The 7,924-nt window shown below is 39.2% G+C and overlaps 1 pseudogene across 1 annotated transcript; it reads left to right on the plus strand.

Moving 5' to 3' along the window:
• The first annotated feature begins 2,280 nt into the window (after positions 1–2,280).
• On the plus strand, positions 2,281–2,622 carry LOC309843244 (cytochrome c pseudogene; annotated as a pseudogene). The gene has a single exon. The product of its transcript is annotated as a cytochrome c pseudogene (transcript).
• Positions 2,623–7,924: the final 5,302 nt, after the last annotated feature.

Genomic DNA, 7,924 nt, shown 5'->3' on the forward strand with positions numbered 1-7,924 from the left:
GGGGAAGGGGAGGCAGAAATATCATGGGCAAGTCAGATATCCACTTCCAGGTTATGTGAGTAGTCACTGCCTATTCCAGGCAGCCCTCCAGCATTCTCAGTAATAAACGCCCAACCTTTAAAATTACCTACTAGAGTAGGTAATTACATACCTTTCTGTCACCACCCTCACTCCCACTATATTGAATACTGCATTTAGTTTCTACTGAACACATCTAAGAGGTAGCTGACTTCAAATAAGGTCCATAGCAGAGGTAGTTCACAGCCCCTCCCTCATCTTTGCAGAGTATTTCAGAAGGACTAAAAAAGCCAGCTGTCCAGAGAAGAAATCTGAGCTCTGAGTTGCTTAGGAGGAGGGTTTGTTTCAGTCTACCAGCCCAGATCCTTGCAGCTGTTTATTCCCTACCTCATCCGTTTTATTCCCTTCGTTTATACAGCCATTCCTCTTCCCTCCCTCTCACCAACTCACACACAAAATATAAGCTTCTGCATTGTTAGAGGAGGAGGCTAACAGCAGAGGTGAAGAAGGAATAGAGACAAGAGTTTTTTAAAGGTTACTCATCCACAGGGGAGGGGGACTTGGAGAGATAAACCGAGAAAAAAGAGATTCAGAAAGATGCTTTTGTAGAGTAACATAATCTTGTGACCTTTTAAGATATTGCAACCAAGGGATTTGGCCATGTTGTATTTTTGCAGCCATAGGCGTCTGGGATCATCATCTCTTATACTTGCCAAGTGAAGTGACTACAAAGGCTGATTCCAAATAATGTCCATAAGGCATTTGATTAATTGGCTTTGCATTTAATTCAGAATCTAGAGGTCTACACAGTATTCTTCTCTTCATTATCCATATATTTCTGAAAAATTTAGATTTTTCTCAACCACATGAGTCCATAGTATAAGGATTTTACTGCAAAAATGTAAAATGCCAACCAAACTATTCAAATGACTTAAAAACACAGTAATTTGACTAGGAAGCTCCTTTGAAAGGAGCCCCTTAGAGAAATGGCTGATTTCAGGTATGGGTCAGGAATTGCTCAAGATAAGCAAAGAAGCCTTCAAAAACTATTAGAACTGTATCAAAAGGACTCAGCAACTAGAATAGTTTACACTGGCTAATTTAAGTGTCAAAATGGATACTATTTGCATATTTGATATTTCAACTATCATCTTTGTATCAAATATACTTAAATCTATGAGTTTGCCACTCATTATTGGAGAGCACTAGGGGATCAACTCATTATTTTGAAAACTGTTAATAATTGGAAAGAATCAAACATTTATCTTCTCTTTCCTGTGAGAATTCAAGAGGAGGGGGAAATTTCTCTTTATAGAAGTTTTCCAGCAGATAAATGAAGAAGGAATGGCATAATTAGAAAATCAACATTTATAACTCCTAATACATTAATGTGTCTAGGCAATGATCAACAATGGCTACTATCCATCATGAAGGGAGAAACAAAGATTGTGTCCTCCTGATCACAGGTGGATTATAAATTGCACCTATTGAAGCAGGCATGCAAAAAAGCCCTTTCAGTCTGAATCTGAACTAGTGTAGAGCTAACTACTAATTTACAGGAAATACAGGAGACATCAAATGACACCACAGAGGCACAAGTCCAGACTGTTAGAATACTCTACAGGACAAAATGACTTGGATTTTTCAACAAATTCAAGAAAAAAAGAAGAAAATGGAGAGGGAACTTAGGCATTGATAGAGACTTAAGAGACATCAAACAGTTGCAGAGTATGGATTTTATTGGATTCTAATTCAAGAAAACAAACAAAAATTATGAGATAGTTGGGGAAATTTGAATGCAAATGAACAATTCATGAATACTTAATGATTTATAAAGTTAGTGTGATAAGTGGTACTTTTTAAAAAGCAAGAGCTTATCTATCTTTGAATATTTGCAGATGAAATGATATGATAGCTGGAATGCTTATAGGCATTCAATCTTACAGAAGATTGAAACATGCACTGATAATTGTTCAAACTGGGTGATAGATAACTCAGGTATTCATTACCCTAGGATCTTTTTGTAAATGTTTGAAATTTTCATAACAAAATTTTAAAGTCAGAAATTATCTGTGAGCCCTTTGTGTGTGTGTATGTGTATGTGTGTTTGAGTGTGTGTGTTTAATCGTTATCCTTGTCAAAACCTATCTACCAAATGCCACCCAGAACAAATTTATAGTCAACAAAGTTGAGTTTACAGAGGGACCTCTGACTTGTGAATGGGCTTCTTTGTTTCACTTGCAACAGAAGAGTGATTTAAGAATGGGTGATATTGAGAAGGGCAAGAAGATTTTTGTTTAGAATTGTGCCCTAGTGCCATACTGTGGAAAAGGGAGGCAAGCACAAAACTGGGCCAAAGCTCCTTGGTTTATCTGGGCAAAAGATAAACCAAGGGCCTGACTTGTCTTATGCAGATGCCAACAAGAACAAAGGCATCACCTGGGGAGAGGAGACACTGATGAGTATTTGGAGAACCCCAAGAAGTACCTCCCTGGAACAAAAATGATCTCCACCGACATTAAGCAGATGAGGGGAAGAGCAGACTTGATAGCTTTTCTCAAAAAAGGTACTAAGGAGGGGCGCCTGGGTGGCTCAGTGGGTTAAGCCGCTGCCTTTGGCTCAGGTCATGATCTCAGGGTCCTGGGATTGAGCCCCACATCAGGCTCTCTGCTCAGCGGGAAGCCTGCCTCCCCTTCTCTCTCTGCCTCCCCTTCTCTCTCTGCCTCCCCCTCTCTCTCTGCCTCCCCCTCTCTCTCTGCCTCCCCCTCTCTCTCTGCCTCCCCCTCTCTCTCTGCCTCCCCCTCTCTCTCTGCCTCCCCCTCTCTCTCTGCCTCCCCCTCTCTCTCTGCCTCCCCCTCTCTCTCTGCCTCCCCCTCTCTGCCTACTCGTGATTTCTGTCTGTCAAATAAATAAATAAAATCTTAAAAAAAAAAAAAGGTACTAAGGAGTAACAGTTGTCCACTGCCTTAGTTACTACAAAACAAAAATATCAGATCCACCTGGACAAGGGTACTCATCATAGTAGAAATAGTTTAATTATTGTTGAACATCTGTTGGTGCCACATGCTATGCTGAGTGATCTGGTGATAGCATTTCTAATCCTCACAACAACCCTGAAAGGCAAATTTTATCCCCATTTTATAGGAACCGAAGCGCTTGAAGATACCATCTTGTCTCAGGTTGTCTAATTCAAATCCAGATTTATCTGCCCCAGAAGTCAATATTCTTTGCATTATAGCTTCTTCAATAGGCTCCCAGGTGGCGGAATTTAGATGGAGAAAAGGGGAAAAAAACAAAAGATACAGATTTAGGCAGGATGCGAGAGAAGGTAGACCAGAGAAAACAGTCCCGAGATCTTCAAGTTAGAACACTGGCTCAGAGAATGAGCCCACCACTGAGGGTAAGAAGAGAGATGGCTGGCAACCAACTTTTATAAACCCAAGGAATTAAACAAAATTCTAATATAGTTCAACATGTTTAAACTATATTACTAACCCTCTAACTTCTACCAGTATGTTGAAAACATAGAAGATCATCATTGGATAGCCTCATGAATATCCATATTCATAAATAAATATCTTTTATTTGGTGTCAAATGAAAGAAACAACAAGGAAACAAGATACTTTTTCAAAATTCATTTCAGATAAACTCAGTGATGGTCATTAGGTCATTAATTGTTGTGGTAGAAGGGCCTATTTGAAAAGTTCACCATTTAAGGAAAGTTTGACTTTTTTGGCAGCTTGATATGTTTCCTTTTAAGAGGCAGTGAGAATGCTGTAACTCATTTTCTTTCTCTTTTGGTTTTAACTGTTTTGAAGTTCAGAGGAAAATATAATCTAGTTATAGTATTTATATACACTTGGGTTTTTGTTATATATTTTTTTTCTATAGCTTTTGAATTTTCTATCTTTATGCTAGTTTTTGTTATATTTGTTTTGGTTGCATGTGAGGTGTTGCTTACATTTTTGCAACTCTCTTTAAACCTCTTGTGGATAAATTAAAGTTAAAATGAAAACAAATCAAGTGTTTTTGGAAGTGTGAATTTAAATTTAAGTTAAATAAAAAAGCGTCATTTTTCATAGCTTGAAATTTTACCATTTTACCCATTTGGAACTATTCCATAAAGACAGACTCTTTACTTTGTACCACCTTTACCTACACATTTGGTGTTTTTATCATTTCCTGCAAAGGTAAAGAAAGCAGTGCTTGCCCTTCCCTGCATTAAGAAGAGAGTTCCAAAAATAAAATGCTTCTAAAATCAAAGACTGCTAATGCAGTAAAAGATGGGTTTCTTTTGGTTGAATTTATTAGGGTGTTAGCAGTATGGGATTATTTGGGATTGAGAGTTTATAAATCGGTGGTTCTTACTTTGGAGGATCACAAACTCCTTTTGAAAATCTAATGAGAGATATTAGCCCTGTCCTCAGAAAAATGTTCAAGTATGTTCCTTGACCTTTTAACTACAATTTCTTGAGGGTACACATACCTCCTGCAAGGGGGCTGGAATAGACATGACTCCTCTTCACTGCAAAAGCCCTCAGTCCTGGCCACCAGACCACCAAGGAGCTACCTCTTTACTATGAATAGTGGGGAGAGCAAGGCAGACACTTCAGTAGGCTCTCAATACCCAGCTCAAAGCAATAATGGAACCATAGGCAGATTCTGCTCTTCCCACTCTAAGAGTGTTTCACTATGGCTTTGAAGCAATTCTATTCTGGCCATCAAGTAGTTCTGAAAAAGATCTGAGTTGCTATGGCCCTTACAGATGAAGTTTTGTTTATTTGGTTTATATTAATTTCTATCTTGAGGTCTTACAAAGGGGAAAACTCTCTATTAACTCTTTGGATAAGAACTCAATTCTGTCATGCTGCCATAAAATATTTTTATGCTTTATTTTCCCCCACCTTCAGGTGAAGAATTAGGCACACTATTAAAAAGACTTTATTTTTTATAGTGGCCTTGATTATGTTCGTGGCTCCTGGCCTCTTGGGAGCTACAGATCTTCTAACTGAAAAAAGAAAGGCCTAGTCTCCTGAATAAGAAAGTGAATGTGCAGGGCACCTGGGTGGCTCAGTGGGTTAAGCTGCTGCCTTTGGCTTGGGTCATGATCTCAGGGTCCTGGGATCGAGTCCTGGGATCGAGTCCTGCATCGGGTTCTCTGCTCAGCAGGGAGCCTGCTTCTTTCTCTCTCTCTGCCTGCCTCTCTGCCTACTTGTGATCTCTCTCTGTTGAATAAATAAATAAAATCTTAAAAAAAAAAGAGAGAGAAAAGAAAAAAGAAAGTGAATGTGCAAAACTGGTGAGGGCAGAACAGAGGCAGTGAGAGTAATAAGAGAGAGAAATTAGGGTTCAGGTGTGGTAGAACATAATAAGGTGTGTCATGGGGATCTTTTTTTTTTTTTTTAAGCCCATCCCCTGCCCATCTCCCCTCCAGCAGCCTTTAGTTTTTTTCTCTGTAGTTAAGGGTCTCTTAGGTTTGCCCCTCTTTTTTTGCCCCTTCCCCTATGTTCATGTGTTTGGTTTCTTACATTCCACATACGAGTGAAATTGTATGGTATTTCTCTAATTATTTCACTTAGCATAATACACCCAAACTCCAATCATGTTGTTGCAGATGGCAAGATTTCATTCTTTTTGAGGACTGAGTAAATATTTCATTATATTATATATTTTATATGTATATAATATGTGTGTATATATAATACATATTATATAATGAAATATATAATGGAATATAATGTGTTATATATAATACATACACACATATTATATACATATAATATATACATTATACACACACACCCCCCACATCTTTATCTGTTCATCACTCAATGGACATTTGGGCTCTTTCTGTAATATGGCTATCATTGATAGTGCTGCTATTAGCATCAGGGTGCATGTGCCCCTTCAAATCAGTATTTTTTTGTCCTTTGGGTAACTATCTAGTAGCAATTGCTGGGTCATAGGATAGTTCTATTTAAAAATTTTTGAGGAACCTGTTTTCCAGAGTGGCTGCACCAGTTTGTACCAACAGTGTAAGAGGATTCCCCTTTCTCTAAGTCCTTGACAACATCTATTGTTCCTGTGTTGTTAATTTTAGCCATTCTGACAGGTGTGAGATAGTATCTCATCATGGTTTTGATTTCTGTTTCCCTGATGATGAGTCATGTTGAGCATCTTTTCATGTGTCTGTTGGCCATCTGGATGTCTTCTTCAGGAAAATGTCTATTCATGTTGTCTGCCCATTTCTTAACTGGATTGTTTTATAGGTGTTGAGTTTGGTAAGTTCTTTATAGATTTTAGATACTAACCCTTTATCAGATACATCTATAGCAAATATATGCTCCCATTCCATAGGCTGCCTTTTAGTTTTGTTGACTGTTTCCTTCACTATACAGAAGTTTTTATCTTTTTTTAAAAAGATTTTATTTATTTGAGAGAGAGAGAGCACGAGCGGGGAGGAGGAGGAGAAGCAGGCTCCCCGCTGAGCAGGGAGCCTGATGTGGGACTCCATCCCAGGATTCCTGGATCATGACCTGAGCCGAAGGCAGACACCTAACCGACTGAGCTACCCAGGCACCCCAGAAGTTTTTAATCTTGATAAAGTCCCAATAGTTCATTTTTACTTTTGTTTCCCTTGCCTCCAGAGACGTGTCTAGCAAGAATTGCTGAGGCCGAGGTCAAAGAGGTTACTGCCTGTGTTCTCTAGGATTTTGATGGTTTCTGTCTCACATTTAGAGCTCTCATCCATTTTGAGTTTATTGTGTATGGTGTAAGTGGTCCAGTTTCATTCTTTTGCATGTTGCTCTCCAGTTTTCCTAACACCATTTGTTGAAAAGACTCTTTTTTTCCTGCTTTGTCAATGATAGAGTTGTGCGTCCATTTCTAGGTTTTCTATTCTGCTCCATTGGTCTGTGTGTCTGTTTTTGTGCAGAAGTCCGGCATTGTGATGCCATCAGTTTTGCTTTTCTTTATTTGGTTACTTGGGGTCTTTTGTGGTTCTATACAAATTTTAGGAGTGTATTATCCTCTGTGAAAACGTGTCATGGGAATCTTGGGTATAAAGTAACCTAAATCTTTTAGGCTTCCTTGCCTGCAGTTCTTCTCAGTGGGGGCTCTATTAACATTTGAGAAGGGACAATTCTTTGTTTTGTAGAACTGTCCTGCCTAGTGCAGGACAGTAAGCATTCTTGTCTCACCTCTCCTGCTAAGTGCCACTTGCATCCAGTTGCCACTTGCAACCCAGTCACTGTAAATTTTTAAAGTACCCCTGCATATTTCTAAAGCCCCCCTCCTACCCCAAAGATACCACCACGGTTGAGGAAACCTTCTAGATATTCTTAATCCCAAGTGGTTTCACACTACCATGACGTAAACTGGATAAACTGGATTACTGAAAGCGTTTTTACGTTATGGATCATGCTTGCTTTAGAAACAGGTTTGGGGGGTGTGTGTGTGTAGCTCAAGGACACGACTTTCCCAGTACTCTCATATGAGAGAGACGTTTGATTCCTTTTACTTCACATTCTTGGTTTCTCTCTAGAGCCTCCTAAACACGGGGCCACACAAATTTAACCCTCAGCCCCTTTCCCTGTAGATTTGGATTTAAAAGCCATGCTCCCAAAGCTGTAGGGATTTCCTACACCCCAGTCCAAACAGAGCAGCTCTGGTTTGAGCTCTTTTATATTTTGGGATTTGGGGCATGCTTTTCATTAAGAAAAAAAGAGTTCTATTGCTTAAGTGGATTGAAAAGCCAACAGATTATATGTTTCTAAGTATCTCTTTTGGTTCCAAGTCTTTGTAATTACGGCTGTTCCCCAGTCCCATCGTTTGAGCAGAACTTGGAACCTGAGTGGGCTCCAGGGTCATTTATACTGTTAAATCACACAGCAGGATTATCTCCTC

This window comes from Mustela nivalis (genome assembly GCF_964662115.1).
Source record: "Mustela nivalis genome assembly, chromosome: 10".
Classification (NCBI taxonomy): Eukaryota; Metazoa; Chordata; class Mammalia; order Carnivora; family Mustelidae; genus Mustela; species Mustela nivalis.